At 31.9% G+C, this 17,255-nt stretch overlaps 1 non-coding gene across 1 annotated transcript; it reads right to left on the minus strand.

Moving 5' to 3' along the window:
• Positions 1-14,947: 14,947 nt before the first annotated feature.
• Positions 14,948-15,078, minus strand: LOC126016702 (small nucleolar RNA SNORA51). The gene has a single exon (XR_007498467.1). It is a non-coding gene; the product is annotated as a small nucleolar RNA SNORA51 (small nucleolar RNA).
• Positions 15,079-17,255: the final 2,177 nt, after the last annotated feature.

The following is a 17,255-nucleotide window of genomic DNA, read 5'->3' on the forward strand; positions in this document are numbered from 1 at the left end:
ATACTGTTTTTCTCTCTCTACAGCTATTTTAAATTTTCAGAATTCATAACTATGATTTAGAAGAATATTATACCACCTCAGTAAATATAGTGGAAAGATTTATTATAATAGATTTGTATTTTGTAAGTTGCTCCAGTAACATTTGAGTAAATATTAGACATACTAGAAAACTATATTATAGTGTAGTGGTACACTTTAATACACATTATCAAAATAACAGTTATAAAAGTGATATTGTGCATGAGACTATTTTATTCTAAAATTGTAAGTAAAATTAGACATAATAATATTAAAGTCTAGGAATTAAATAAAATTTACAAAGACCAGATACAACTAGTTTTGAATGAAAAAGAAATTTGTATTTTCTTGTAATTTGTCTGACTGATCCACTAATAGAAATAGAAATACTTCATTTACTTACATATACATTTTAAAACAAACTCCAACCTAAAATATACATTTTATTTAAGCACTTGATTAAGTGAAGCAAAAACAAAACAAAACATAATATGTATATATGTGTAAATATATATATATATATATATATATATATATATATATGCATTGCTCTTAATTTCTTCCTTGAATAAAATTATTGTGATCAGACTCCAGTATATTGGCCTGAACAGGTTCTATTTTTATAAGGGTAGCTATGGCTATGGGACAAAGACAGGATGGGCCTTGCTACAAATAGTCACCCTCATAAAAACAACTCTCATTTGCCTGCCAAAAGAAGCCTCGAAAGAAGCACTGTGTAAGTCAGGGGTCCCCACACTATGGCCTGTGGCCACCTCAGGCCTGTTGAGGACATTTATCTGTCTTGCCTGATGTTTTTGCCATAGCTGCCTGTCTTGATTAGCAGGCGACTCTAATAGACCAGCAGTATGCATATGTGGGATGTGTGTCACACTTCGACTCTACTCCATCTCTTTTTCTAGGCTCCTCTCTCAGTCTCAGGAAGGGGCCCACAGTCTAGCCTGCTGGTAAATTTGTTAACTTAACTTTACTTGTAAAGTTAACAGGTAACTAATCAAATCAGTTTCAGTAGATAGATAGATAGATAGATAGATAGATAGATAGACAGACAGACAGACAGACAGACAGACAGACAGACAGACAGACAGACAGACAGACAGACAGACAGACAGACAGATAGATAGATAGATAGATAGATAGATAGATAGATAGATAGATAGATAGATAGATAGATAGATAGATAGATAGTCAGGCCCTCTAACGTTCTGAAGGACAGTGAACTGGGCCCCTGTCTGAAAAGATTGAGAACCTTTGATATAAGCTATGACAGCCCCTTCCAGAGAGATGAGCACTAATCAGGATGGATCATCTATCATGACCTGGAGAGGCCCACATCCTCCCTTCCCCTAAGCCATATCAGCTGACACAGAACACTACACATCTGAAAAACACCACTTGTTTAGTTGGCAACAAATATTTAACTTTCACTTTTTCTGCCCTTCCTGGGCCTGGACAATCTTGCCTTTCCTATTGTTCATGCTCTATACAAGTATCCTACCCATCCCAGCTTTCAAAATACTGGCTCTCTCCGCAGTGGCATTCTCTCCATGGCATTGCTCTGTATCCATGCTCTGCCTGTCTGTCTCACCAAGAATAGTCACTCCAAGGCTTGATTGCAAACTTACCTGAGCCTCACCACACCATAAATTACAGGTTAAAAAGGAATTTTCCCCCCTATCTTATGAAAATAGCAGCTATTTATAAATGTAAAGAAAAGTTTTGGTTACCTTACATTTTAAATATTTTGTGATAAATATAATTTGCTCTTATAATTATATTGATATTATAATGCAATATATATTAATTGCAAGTAATATTGTATTAATGTTTTCATAAGGGATGGTGGAGCATTAATGGAGTATTTAGAGACCACATCACACTGAAAATCTTATTATTTTCTAATTAGATTATATTGTAGCTTAGCTTTGGGGCTGGGAATAGTGCTATATGTAAGGAACTAGCATGCATTAACATCATAGCTCCCCCTCAGACATTAACAGTAGTAATTCCTGAGTGCAGAACTGTGAGTAACCTCCAAGCTTTACTAAGTATAGCATGCCCCAACCCAAAAACATAGGAAAAGAAGGGAACATTGTTTTATCTCTCAATGGCTATTACTTTCTTTATACAGCAAATTAAGATAAATTGTCTCCTTTATGGTTTCTACGATTTAAGTTTGAAATCACATCACAGTTTAAAAATGTGCGAGCAAAATTTTGACACACATACACCATGCAAGAGACTTCATGTTGATGAGCCATTATTGATTTATAAGTTAGGATATAGATACAACCTAAGAGTTCATTGAGGGATAAAAATAAAGATATCAAATATGTATGCATATGAATTTACATATGTATATGTAAACTGACTGAAAAATATAGATGGGAATTTTGTTTTACCGAAAGAATGAACATTAAGTATAATATGTTAAATAAAATAGGTTAAAGAGAAATATGTGATCTAATTCATATTCGTAATGCTAAACTAAAAAAATCAAGTTCATAGAAATAGAAGATGGTGGTTACTAGAGGAATGGGTGAAGGAAGAAAAAATTACAGAACTCATAAAATAAATAAAATTTGGGGATGGATTGAACTATATTGTTATGCAATTATAATAGTCAAGATGCTGAAATTTTATAGTTTATGGTGCTAAAAATAACTAATTTCACTTTCTCATAGTAAGAAAACAGGTAACTAGTCAAGATAACATATGCTAATTGTACTTTATTATGATAATTTATTATCATTTATACAAAAAAATTAATAATATATAGCATTACAATTGTGGAATATTATGTGAAATAATGAATTTGATATTCCAAATAAGTTTTAAATCTATTAGAAAATTACCAATCATCTAAATTATTTTATTTTATTATTTTTTTCAATGTTCTGTAGTTTACTTTTTGCTTCTCTTGGCCTTTCTAATTTGGGTTTTGTTTCTATGTTTTTTCTTTTTTGAATTCCCAACATAGGTTCGTAGGGGAGGCAACTCAGAATAGCTGTGGGGTAGTGGTGTTTATATATATTTTTTTTATAATTTTTTTTATTTTGATCATAGTGGTTTACATATTGTTGACAATAATATTTTAGGTACATATTTACATAAAATCAGGGGGGATTTCCATCACCAATTTGTCCTCCCTACACCTCCATTTTTGTCCTGTCTCCTATATGCTCTTCCCTCACCTTTAGGGCTGCCAGAATATGTTGTTCCCTCTGTATCTAGCCTAATACTTAGTAGTCTTGCACCTGTTTGGTCCTGGTGCCTCCCTTATTTCCCCCTCTAACTGGGGGGCAGGAGTAGCTAGTTCAATTTATGTGGTTTTGTTTGAAGAAGGGAATAGTAGTAAACTGGGGTAAAGGACTAATATGCAGAAAATAAGTGGAATTCTTCTAGAGGGTCTCCTCCTCAGAGAGACGAAGGAGAAAAAGGTGAAACAATCCACCAGTACAAAAAGAAGTGTCAAATATCCAGTGAGGACTCCAACAATAACGCTAAGCACCACAAAAAAAAAAAAAAAAAAAAAGAAAAAGAAAAAACCGCCACGGTCTTGATATAAGAAACATGGCAGCTCATATAATGAAAGAAAAGAAAAGAAAAGAAAAGAAAAGAAAAGAAAAGAAAAGAAAAGAAAAGAAAAGAAAAGAAAAGAAAAGAAAAGAAAAAGTGTAAATGGGGGCAACAGTTTCAATAACCACACCGGAGAAAAGAAGTCAACCAAAAATAGGTGGGTAAATATAATAATAATGATAATAAATGAAGATAAAAAATAATATATAAGGAGATAAATAATATTTTGTGTTTTGTTTCTTTCCCTCCTGCCTTGGCACAGTAAGTATTGGGGTCATTCCAAAAGGAATTCACTTGGCCTAAGAGATATGGGGTTTCTCCGCCCTTGGAGTATATTGTCACGGGATCAACTATTTATGAAAGACTTTGTTCAAGATATAAAAAATTTTGTTTTTATTTTTTTTTGGTTTTTTTTTTTTGGTTTTTAGAACTTCTGGCAAACCTAGGGTTTATTCCTAGTTCTGCACTTAAGAATAACTTCCACATGGAACCGGAGCTGTGGCGCAAGTGATAAAGCATCTGCCTTGCATGTACTAACCTAGGAGGGACCGAGGTTCAATCCCCCAAAGTCCCATATGGTCCCCCAAGCCAGGAGTGAATTCTGAGTGCATAGCCTGGAGTAACTCCTGAGCATCATCAGGTGTGCCTCCCCCCCAAAAATATCACTTTCGTAAAGCTAAGAATACCACATGAGGTGCCAGGGATTGAATACATGTAAGCTGTGTACCATGCAAGCACCTTACCCATTTACTTTGCTCTAGCCTTAAGGATATTAACATTTAACAATAATTTAGTTAAAATACATTTTTCTTATAGTATTAAGATACTAAACTGTATTTTTATTATATAAATTGTATATCTATTTTACAAATATAAGCATAATTAAATTAATTAAAATGATATATTTACTATATTAAATAACTATTTATTTATGGTTTAGGTTCACAACTGGTGATGCTCAGAAATTATTCAGGCTCTGAATGGAATTCTGCTAGGCTTGGTAATCCCTATCAATTAATGGGGATTAAACATATGTGGACCACATACAAGGCAAACACTACACACTGTACTATCACTCCAGCCACTAAGTGGTAAATTTTAGTACTTGAAAATTCAGACTTACGTCTATAGTATAAATAGTAGGTCTATTCTGATTACCTAATTAAAATTATTACCTAAAGTCTCCTCCATTTCTAAAGGGAGGACAATCACATTTTCACTTATTCTCTGGTGGTAGAAATATTCTAACATGCAAACAATTAAGTTATCTATCTGTTTAGAGATAATACCCAATGTGATCCCAAGGAGTCTTAACTTTTTTAAAAGGGCTGGACTTCTCTGAAATAAAATATGCTTGTTAGTATTAGAACAGAGAAGCTGAAGTAGCCTTTATAGATTCTTAAGCATGTTCCTCAAGAGGTTGAATTTTAAAGTAAGTGATATATTTCTTTTCTACTCTCAGCATGACCTCATAGACAGTTAAATTGCTTTAAAGTTTCAACTTTGTTGAAGAGACTTAGAAGTTTAAAATACTTCAACAGGAGGCCTGGAAGTGGGAGGGCAAGTTGAATATTTTCAGGGTTGTGCTTTACTTTGAAGTAAAACATGAATGGTATTATCAGTGTATAAAAATCTAATATCAAAGGCTGTCTATAGATTGAAAAATTAGATTAACTTGGAAGAGTTTGATATTAGGACAAATAGTACATTTTATTAGTATGTTATTCCCAAATAAAAAAGTATTCATAATAATGGAAATTGTACAGACACACATATATATTAACATACATATGTAGAACTAGTGAGGAAACATTTTATAAGATTTTATAACTGTTAATTGCAAGTACTTTCAAGGTATAGATGTACGTGATTACAGTCCTACATAGCATCTATGCACAGATTTCTTTTCATTATCGACTTCCTATTCCTTTATTCTCATACTTAGGACATCTTTAAAAAAATCTTAAATATTGCCCTATATATTCTTTTAGTTTTTACACCATACAAATACCTGAAAAAAATGGCATTTGTATTTCTCCTATTGATTATTTCACTAAGTGTGTGACCTTTTACAATTTTATCTAAGTTGTGTCAAGATGGATTGATGTCTGTCTTTAAGCATAGCTCCATAGTATCTCATTGTGTTTAGATACCACATGTACTTCATACATCAATCACTGAAGAATTTTTGTTTCTTTCAGTGAGCATTGTTAGTATTTGTGTGTGTTTTACTTTTTATATTTTTTAATAATATATTTATTTAAGCACCGTGAGTTGTGTTTCAATCATAGAAAAAAACACCCCTTTCACCAGTGCAACATTTCCACCACCAATGATATGAAGCTTACCAGAAAGAGCGGTGAGTGCAGTTAGAGAAATCCAAGATCTGTGTTCTAGAGGATCTGGGAGAAAATCATGGATTCATTATTCGTAATGTGAAACATTAGTAGATAAGCTAAGTGATTTGCATCTGAGTGATAAGTGATAAGTTTGAGGTTTCAAATGTTCTTCTGTGGCTGAACATTCTACATTGGGCAATTACAAGGGATTATATGGTGAACAAAGGCAGATGAGTCTCTGTTCTGTTCTTAGATATTGCTAGACATAAGTTTTAACTATTGCATATCAAAAAAGTAGCGAAAGGTAGAATTATTTGTAGCAAGAGAGGAGGGAATGTGATCTGTTGCTATCTGTTTTCAAAATTTAAGACAAGAACTTATCACAAAGAAGAGGCATATAGGACTATAGAGAAGGATATGTGAATACTGCAATAAAATGGCGACATTATCAGAGACAACAGTTCCTGTTAAAGACTGCCAAGACACAAGAATGTCTTAGAGAATTTACATGTTTTATCTGGCCTCTAATTTATTTAACTTTTAATTTAGGCTCAGTTAATTGTTAGTTGTAGGGATTCTCATTAAAAATGTTTCAGCACCTCACTCTCTACCAGAGTTTCTGTTGTCCTCCACCATTTTTTCATGTCTCCTTTTCCTCAACATTCCTTTAAGCGCTGTCGTCCCATAGTGAACTTACTACTGAAGAGCAATTCTCAGTGTCCTTTGCCTTAAGTCATATTAAACTCCTCTACTTTTTATCCTTATATCAAATATATGATTCTCTATCTCTCCCCTTTACTTTGACAAACTTATTCTGGACATCTTATATCTGGATTCACTAATGATATTCTCCAGATCCATCCACATAGCAGCAAATTACACAATTTCATATTCTTATATACTCAACGGAATACTCAATACTCAATAGTATTATAATGAATTTATATGAAAACATAGCTTCTTTATTCATTCATCTATTCTTGAGCATTGGTATATTTTTCAAGATTTGTACTTTTGTGAACGGAGCTAAAATAAATACAAAAGCACAGAGATCTTTATGAATAGAGTTTCAAGGCCTTTGGTGTAGATGCAAGAAGTGGAACTTGTGGGAGCTAGATCATATATAAAGTCAATTCCTAGTTTTTTGAGAAGTTACCATTTGTTTTCCAAAACGGTCAATATTTCCACCAGTAGTGGAACTAATTTTGCTCACATCACCTTCCAATATTAGTTGTTTATGTTCTGTTATAAGTGAAAGTCTCAGTGGTGTGAAATTATTTTTCATTAATTAATTAATTTAATAATTTAGTCATTCATTTATTGCCACACCTGGTGGAGCTCAGGTGTTACTCCTGGCTCTGCACTCAGTAATTACTCCTAGTAGGCTAAAGTGATTGTATGAATGGTGGGGATTTAACCTGGGAAACACCCTACCCTCTTTGCTATTCCCCAGCCAGATGTTTCATTATTTTTAATATGCAGTACCCTAGAGATGCAATGTACTTTACCCTATACTTGTGGATCTTTATGTCTTTTTTGAAGATGTTTTTGTTTGTAACCCTCCAAATCCATATTTATTTATTTATTTATTTTTGGTTTTGGGGCCACACCCAGTGACGCTCAGAGGTTACTCCTGGCTATGCACTCAGAAGTCGCTCCTGGCTTGGGGGACCATATGGAACGCTGGGGGATCGAACCATAGTCATCCTAGGCTAGCGCTGTCAAGGCAGACACCTTACCTCTAGCGCCACCTCACCGGTACCCCAACTCCATATTTTATAATGATGGATTTTTGTTGTTGCTGTTGTTCTGGTACATGAGTACTTATATATTTAAAACAACTTTTAATGTTGTGGTAGGGATTTCTTTGATTAGATGACATAGATGGTTTTTCACTTCCTGATGGAGAAGAAACAGCAATAGAACATGTTATTTGAATATATTTCTATTAAATAATGTCAATCTGTTGGATGATAATATCTAGTATTCCCAACTACAATCATGCTTATAATCATGGTGCTTAATAAAGATTTTATAAAAAAAAGAAATGTAAAATGAATATGTGGAATTTATTCTAACATAAAATGCTACAAACACCCTTTAGCTATTGTCAATAATATATCTACCTTTTTAAATAAATCCAAGAATGGACTTGTCCAGAAAAAAATAATATCTGTTTATAATTGTTAGAAAGTTGAAACATAGGCATTTGCCTTGTGCTTGCTAGCCTTGGACAGAACGAGGTTCAAACCCCCAGTATCCCATATGGTCCCCTTTGCCAGGTGCGATTTCTGAGCACATAGCCAGGAGTAACCCCTGAGCAGCACCACTGGGCGTGGGAAAAAGACCAAAAAATAAAAAAATAAAAAGAAAGTGGAACCATTAAAACCTGTTTATAAAAAAATGGTATAAATATATAAAAGCAGAAATAAGTCTAAATTTCGGAGAAGTTAAATACTTGTAGTAATTTTTAGAGCAAGTTATATAATGAAGGTATTTTGACTTATAATGATATATTGAATGATAGATTTTTATAAAATTTACAATGACATTTAAACAAATATTTATTGAGATCCTCTTATATGCCATTCTGGGTGGAGAAAAGTTAGAAGAGCAGTAATATAATATAAAGTTAAATTTTTTTTTCTTTGGTGTCCCTTGTCAAAAGAGAAATTTCTAACAGTTTCATTGGGATCATGCTCAACCACAGATATTTCACATGACTATCGAAATAAAGGTGATTTTCTTTTTTTGAAGAGTATATATTGCAAAAATTGTCAATTTATTTTTTTCTCTTTAAAATCTATTAACATATATATCCAGGTTTTCACTTTAAAATAAGGTAAAGTTTTATTATTTACAAGCAAAATATTCTGAATAAATTTGCAATTTTTTGTATTCTATTATTTTTATTACCTACAGTGAAATTGAGTGACTCTACTGGAAAAATAATAAACAATAGTTGGAAGGGCCAGAGAGACAGCACAGCAGTAGGGTGTTTGTCTTGCCAGCAGCTGATGCATGATACGGACTGTCAGATGGTGGTTCGAATCCTGGCATTCCATATAGTCCCTGCCAGGAGTGATTTCTGAGCCCAGATCCAGGAGTCACACTGAGCGCTACTGGGTGTGACCTAAAAACCAAAATTGATTAATTAATTAGCTAATTAATTAATTAAAAATTTTAAAACAACAATAGTAGGAATATTATACTTAAGTATGAAAAATGATTTTTAATTTATTGTATTATCTAAAACATAAAATTATACTCTTACAAATTTAACATTGAGAGTTAGATGAAGATTCATGGTAAATATATTTATTACTATTTAAAAGAGAACTTACATAGGTACTGTTTATATTATCAACAACCTCCTATCATACTATTACATATATTTGAGCTTTAATGCATAAATATAATTTATTCTAAATAAAATCTAGATTCTGTTAATAAATAATTCTACATTTAAATGTACATACTTATTTGTATTACTAGAAGAGTTATTATCTACATAATTTTTATTGTTTGACTGACAAACTTTATAAATACAGTGACCTTGTCTATCATGTTCACCACCATACTATCAAGGTCCTCACTTTTAGCATATATTAACAATAAAATGTTATATGCAAAATTCAACTGATATTATTCATTTTTAATATTTCTGGAAATAAAATTGTATATAAAACAACCTATGTCTTATTGAAGTGCTCCTTTTAAACTTTTAACTACTAAAAGCAATGCACACAATGCATATAAAATATATTGCATACTTTTAGAATAAATTCTCAAGTGCACTTTAAAATTCAAATAGTTCAAATATTAAATGTTTACTAAAGTTTTTCTACATTATCATATTTTTTCATTTACAAACCTAAACTTTATTTTTTTAGAAAATCAGTAAAGAATATGCAGGCTACTGCTTGATCAATAAAAAATTCACATTTGAAAATTGCAACAGGATTCTATGCCTGAAAGAGATTTAAGCTACAACACGCCTCAGAGATTTAACTGTCGTCTCATCTGGAATATTTTATATTCACATTTTATTGTCTGTGTAACTTATGGCAAAACCTTAGAGAAGCAATCGTGTGCCTGAATATAATAGTTTTTTCTATATAGATAGCATATAATAATAATAACATTTCTATAACCATTTAATAAAGAAAAAAGTTGTATTTCTATATATATATAGAGAGAGATTTATTAGAAACATTCTGTGTTGAATAAATTTATTAGCAAAGTTTTACTTTTCAAACTTTACCTTCAACAGAAGTCATATATATTTTCAAAATTCAATATTTTTCAATTGATGCGATTAATGGTAATACAAATGAAGTTGTCACCTCAATGCAAATAGGAAAGATCATTCAAATAACTAAAATTCACAGGCTTATACCGTTATTTAATAAATATTTTGTCTAAATTTTTTCAATAAAGAAAATAAACATTTTTCATATTACCTTTAATTACTAGTATTGTGATACTGGCAAAAATAAGCAATTTAAGTAAGTATAAAAGATTGCAGTGAGGGTTTTAGGGGATAGAATGGGGAAGACACCTGAAGTTGGCCCTGGTGAAATGTAGTAACAAAAAGTGTATGTATAGTACCCTACAGGGTAACAGTGTTAATTAACAGTGTTGCCAACTATAATACTTAAACATAACACATTGAATTATATTAATTTTTTATGATGAGTAAGCAAACATTGACTTTTATTTTTGTTTTTTTTTCAGCCACACCTGGTGACATTCAGGGGATACTTCTGGCTATACGCTCAAATATGCTTTTGGCTTGGGGCCCATATGGGGTGCTTGGGGATCGAGCCGTGGTCCATCCTACGCTAGCACGCGCATGCCTAGCCACTTATGCCACCACTCTGGTTCCTCATTGACTTCTTATAAAGGTTATGTTGAACTATAATTGGTAGATGTTATATGAAGTATAAGTAAAATGAAAGACACATGTTTAAAGTTTATAATTCTATGTAAAATGAACTGAAGCTGAACTTTTTATATTTAGTTAGGCAATATATAATGCAATTATTTATACATAATAAATAATACATTTCCCTTGATCACTACACTTAGATTCATACAATAAACTTAAATTTGAAACTTAAGTAACTTTAAAGTTACTTCTAAGTTAACTAAGTTAACAGTTAATTGTTAGTGAAATTTCCAAATAATAAAATATATAGAGAAGACAAATGGCAAACATATATGTATATTTATTAAAATAACATAATAAATCTAAAAAACTGAATTTAGTCACATTTTATCTATAAGGTATAAAAGAGTACCTTAATACAAGTAATACACATTTAAAATGCTTATCTTTATTCATTGTTTTAAAATATGTATTCAATAAAATTGTATTATATATTCTTGAAATTTTGAAGTTTCTGGTAAAAAGAGTCACAAATAGTGAAAAAGAGGAAAGTCTTGAATGCAAGTATAAAAATCTATTTGTCACAGTGAATTTTTATTGATTATTAACATAATAATTTGAATCCTAAACATTACTTAGGAGGTCCAGGAATCTAAAAGTGATTTTGTGGTGAAGCAGTAAGAAAGCTCAGTACAATGGTCAAAAGATGTCAGTATCTTCAGGCCACTTCTGCAGTGTTGGAGGGGCCTTGAGACTCTCACCTGATAGTGCTCAGCACCCTCAATGTCTGCATTCTGCAATGTTTCGGAGATGATGTGATGCCAGGTATTGAATTCTGTGACTTGCACACCTAGAACAGGTTCTATCCTGTAGTATGATCAGATATAGAAAATAGAAATACTAATAATTTTGAGTTTGGATAATTTACTTATTAGAATTAATACAAGTACTGATATCTTAAAGCTCTTTATTTTTCTCTCTTCTATATGAAATTTAAAAATAAATTTATTCTAGATTAAATTATATTTTATGGCTAATTGAATGCTAAAACATAATACTCATGTTTATTATTTTTATTTAAATCTTAGGTTATTCAAGTCATGCTTTTCAGTATTTCCGTTAGAGTTCTGATACATTTTTGCTAAATTAATGCATTAAAATGCTATTTTTAAAAGATTTTTAAGCACCAGTAATATAGTATGAATGATCTCAAAATTTAAATAAAATCATATTTTACTTTATTTAAAGAAAATGTATCACATCGTTGACATCGTTTACCACAATACATTTGTTTACAGATAGATAGTTGAGAGAAACATTATCTTAAAAATTAATATAAAGAAAAAGAAGAGAAGACAATTGAAAAAGGAACTACAAAAAAGTACAGTATTATGCACATATGTGAAAATTATTGCATTTCCAATGAAGTCTTTTATACATTAACAGAAAGTTTAGTAAATTCATACGTTCTCTTAGATATCCATTCTCTTAAATTGGTGTCTCCCTTTATAGATGAAAGTATCAAACAAATGAAGTTGTTTGTAGTCCAAAACACAATTACTGGCCCTGAATCATTTGTGTGTTGTTTCTCAGTCACCAGTCCTCAGGAGAAACAGAGGATTCAGGGGGATGATGCCCACAGCCACACAGAAAGTTCTGGTGATCTTAGCCCAAAACCACTTTTCCAGAAGTTTGGTCAGATTGGTGTCTCTGATGGGCATTATCGAGGTGGTGAGACAGAGGCATCAGCAAAGCTGTAATCCAGGGTGATGGATACAGCAGATGAGACTTAAGCAGAGCGAGGTGTTGGCCTGTTTTCCCCACACAGGTTTACCAGTTTTCTGCTGTGTGGCCAGTGTACACATGCTTTTTTAAAGCTTGCTTTATGTCTCATTTAAGAAAAGCATAAATCTATGGAGCTGACCAGACAAAAAAGGCAACTGAGATTGTGGGGTTAGTTACAGCTCCCAGAAAAATCTTTAAATATTATCCAATTAATTTAAGAAAAGCTTGAGAGCAGTGGGTTGAAGATATGTTATAGAAAGTAAGCATGTTGTTTTCCCTCAGTATAACCAGGAGTGATTTATGGGCATAAATCCAGAAGTAAGACTTACTTAAGGTGTGTCCCAAAATCAACAAACATTGCTATTAATGGTCAAACTTTCCTCTATGGTCCTTAAATATACAAAGTAATTTGTTCATTTGATCATTATTTTATGGCAACCTCAACATTTAAGATTCATATAAATAAGTTCAGATTCAAATTTTATATGCATTTAATGCATGAACAACTAGTGTTATATTTACACACCCTAAAATGTTAAATAATTTGATGCTTTAAGAGATTAATTCTGTCATCACTTAAATAGTTTTTGTTATTTTTATAATTCTGCCATGGTAAAGACAACACAGCATACACACACACACACACACACACACTAACCTCACAACTGATTTGTAAATTGTTTCTCAATTCTCAACTCTTTTTTTTTTTTTTTTTTGGTTTTTGGGCCACACCCAGTAACGCTCAGGGGTTACTCCTGGCTATGTGCTCAGAAGTTGCTCCTGGCTTGGGGGACCATATGGGACACCGGGGGATCGAACCGCGGTCAGTCCAAGGTTAGCGCAGGCAAGGCAGGCACCTTACCTTTAGCGCCACCGCCCGGCCCCAATTCTCAACTCTTGATATAGAATATTACTGATTTTTCATTTGTAAAGATGCACCAACTTGACCCTGAGGTCCACAAAGCTTTCAATTCATCAATAAGCTGAAACACACTTTTTTTTTTTTTTTTTTTTTTGGTTTTTGGGCCACACCCGGTAACGCGCAGGGGTTACTCCTGGCTATGCGCTCAGAAGTCGCTCCTGGCTTGGGGGACCATATGGGACGCCGGGGGATCGAACCGTGGTTCGTCTCCTAGGCTAGCGCTGAAACACACTTTTTCTCAGATTATTTACTTATGACTTTATTGAAGAAGCTGAGCAAACTTAAATATACATAAATACAGAGTAAACATTGTTATGGAATGGATATAGAAAGTACATTAAGCTGCATTTTCACTTTGTTCATAAATTTTAAGGTTTTCAAAAGACATATATTATGATACATGTTTATACAGTTTATGAGAGTGATTTTAAATTTCAGTAGTGTCTATATCAACATAACCAAATACCACTGAATTTCATTGCCTTAAAAATGATTTAACATTGTGTGCAATTTCTTTATCTCGAACATATTTTCAACATAGGATTTGAGAGTGACTGAAAGAATACTATAATATAATTATTAGCATGGTGTTTATAACAAGGTAGATATTATAGATGTTTTTAATTTTTACAATGTTTTTGATATATTTCTAAATTAAATATGATTATTTGCTTTTCAGAAATTGGCACATTTTATTAGATATTAAAAAGAAAAATAGCTAGTTATAACTTATAATATTATCATTGCTCTATTAAAAATGAAACTCAATTACAAAATTTCAAAGCTTATAATATGTTGTCATGAATAATAGTTAATATTTTTGCTGTTATTATTTGTGTTACTAATGTAATTAAGATCTTTCTTTATATTGTAATGTTTATTTATTGGATAGTATCATTGCATATAAATCAATAGTAATTTAGTTTTTTCTTATCATGTTTTATTGATATTATAAATATATGTTATATAATTTTCTCTAATACAAATTTAATTTATATTCATATTTATTATGAAGTAAAATTGTGACAGAGTCCTATTCTCTGTGGTATAATTATTTGAATAAAGAAAATTAAAAAATAGGAAATAATATATAAACCTCATAAAATAATTTACTATGAATATATTATTTTTAGAAATAAAGTTCTATCAGTCATGTCCTATGCTCTTTAAATATAGTATTTTGTGTTGAAGAGACAGTACAGGGGTAATGTAAATACAGTCAAAAACAGTTTGCATTCTGGAACTGACAGAAATGAGCTGTGCTAACCACCAAACAAATAAAGCACAATAGATTTATCTATTAGATTATATACTTTTATTGTTTTGTTTTGGGATTGCACCTGGTGGCTTTGAGTTTACTCTTTTTGAGGGGAATTATTTTTTATTATTTTATGTTTTTGTCCCCCAATTCACAATTCAGACCAGGCAAAGGGTCTGGGTTGAGGTATATATGGGGTGAATTTAGTATACCTCCTCTTTTGTGTGTGTGTTTGGGTAAGACTTTTATTCTCAAGACATAGGAATTGGAGAGGCATAGAGGTGAAAACTTGAATGAATATTGCAATTTATTATGGGTATTTTAGAGAATATGAAAATATCATATTCTGCTTCTCTCCTTTTAGGAGGAGTATCAATTTCTTGTATCATAGTAAAACACTAGAGTTCTTATAAGAAACATAAATATAACATAAACATAACAATTTTATAAAACAGGGATTCAGGGTCACTAAATCACAGTACTCCATTTATATCTATATCTATGTTTATATTATCTACATTTATATCCATCAGTATTACTCTCTTCAGGGATAATTATATAGGAAAAAAAAACTGTTACTGCAATCTGTATTTATAGTAACTTAGTTCTTTCTAGTAAGTTTCTCCACATTTGACCCATGGAGAAAGCAATCATAGATACAACTTTTAAAATAAATCATCTTGTATATAAGACCTGCACTGCAGGAAAAAAATAAAAAGGACAGTCCAAGTTTTTATCACCAAAATAGAGAATGAACCATGTGCATTGGAGAAAAATCTGTATCCCATTATCTGGGGATGGAATGCCCTATATATACCTAGTAGTCCACTTTCTTCCATTTCTTTGAGTTTACTCAGATTTCAGTCTAAGGGGACTCAGGGTAATATATGCATTTCTCAGGATCAAATCTGGGTTGACTGTGTGCTAGTAGAAGTCCTTAAGCACAACAGTAACTTTCTAAGACATTAGGTTTGAATAGAGATCTGTATTTGAATAAAGCAGAATAAATTTATAAAGCAAAATCTTCATGCCATAACCCCAAGGGATTGTGGAGATGTGGTCTGGAAACAACACCAGCACAGGAAAGACTCCACACATTTTTAGAAAAATAAAGCAGATTTAGGAACTTCTATGACAAGCTATTTGGCAGCAGGCAAAGATACCAGTAGGTAATCCAGCTTGGAAAGAAACTAAAAGCAGTTTCTTCCTGAGACCCAATGTCTTTATTGGGAAGCAACCACTCCCCTTAGGGTGGAGAATAGTTATGGTAAGAAACCAATCCAAAAGTACTTCCAGTTCAATGAGTGAAAAGCACCATCGAAGCAAAATTATTTTGAATAGAACAAAAAACCCAATTATTTCAACAAACATACAGATAGATTATATAAAAATATTCTATATAACATTCATGTAAATGTTTATATATTTTGCTTTGAGGTAGATTTTAACATTTAATTTCATTTTCTTTAACTTCACTGAGTGGTGTTTATCCCTGCTTTATACTCAGCGATCTCTTCTGGTACTGTTTGTCAGGGAGAGGGACAATAGATGGTTCCAGGGATAGAAACAGGATAGACAAAGCAAGTGCTCTACATTTTGTATAATGTCTCCATACCTAAATTTGGGTTTTCTTTGAGTTGCCATTTTTATTTATAATGCAAGTTTGTTATATTTGTTTTTGTTCCAGTAGTCCACAGGTTTACACTGGGCTCTATGCTTAGGGGTCAATTCTTGAGAGATTGAAGACTATATTGGGAGCCCTGTGGTCAATGCCCACTCCTGGCAGGTCTCAGGGAAATCTATTGGATGTAAGAATCAAACTAAGCTGGCCTCACACAAGAAAAGCACCCTGTTCTTTCTGTTATTTCTCTGTCTCAAATATTCAAGTTTTATTTAGATATACTCACTGCTATTAGGTCAAACACCTATAAAATACAATGTAATAAATCATACTACATAAAACAATACATAATATTGTATATAAATTAATATCTATAAAAAGTGACTTTGTTTAAGGCTTATGATTATTCTAGGTTTTTTTGGTAAAAATAGTCGAAAATGTTTCATCTTTCTCAAATCTAACAACCTATAGGTTTATCTGACACCCACTAATAGAATGCTAGTATATTAATACTCTGAACTAAATTTAATGCTATGAGGCAACATAATATGTTCAGCATAGCCAAAGATTTAGGTCACTACTAGATCAAAAGATATTCTAGTTTTGGAGTGGAACAATTACCTTTGCAAACAACAGATGCAAACTACAGAGAGTTTAAAAATAGTATTATAAAATGTTTTAATTGTATATTAAATAATTAAGAATACAATTATATATAAACAATTTAAAATTACTTATAAGGTTTATGGCATAAAATGTGAGGATGTTAGCCCAGAATAAGTCTAAAAGAATGAATAGGAGCTAAATATTTGGAAGATATGTGT

Source organism: Suncus etruscus, chromosome 8, assembly GCF_024139225.1.
Source record: "Suncus etruscus isolate mSunEtr1 chromosome 8, mSunEtr1.pri.cur, whole genome shotgun sequence".
In the NCBI taxonomy this organism is placed as follows: Eukaryota; Metazoa; Chordata; class Mammalia; order Eulipotyphla; family Soricidae; genus Suncus; species Suncus etruscus.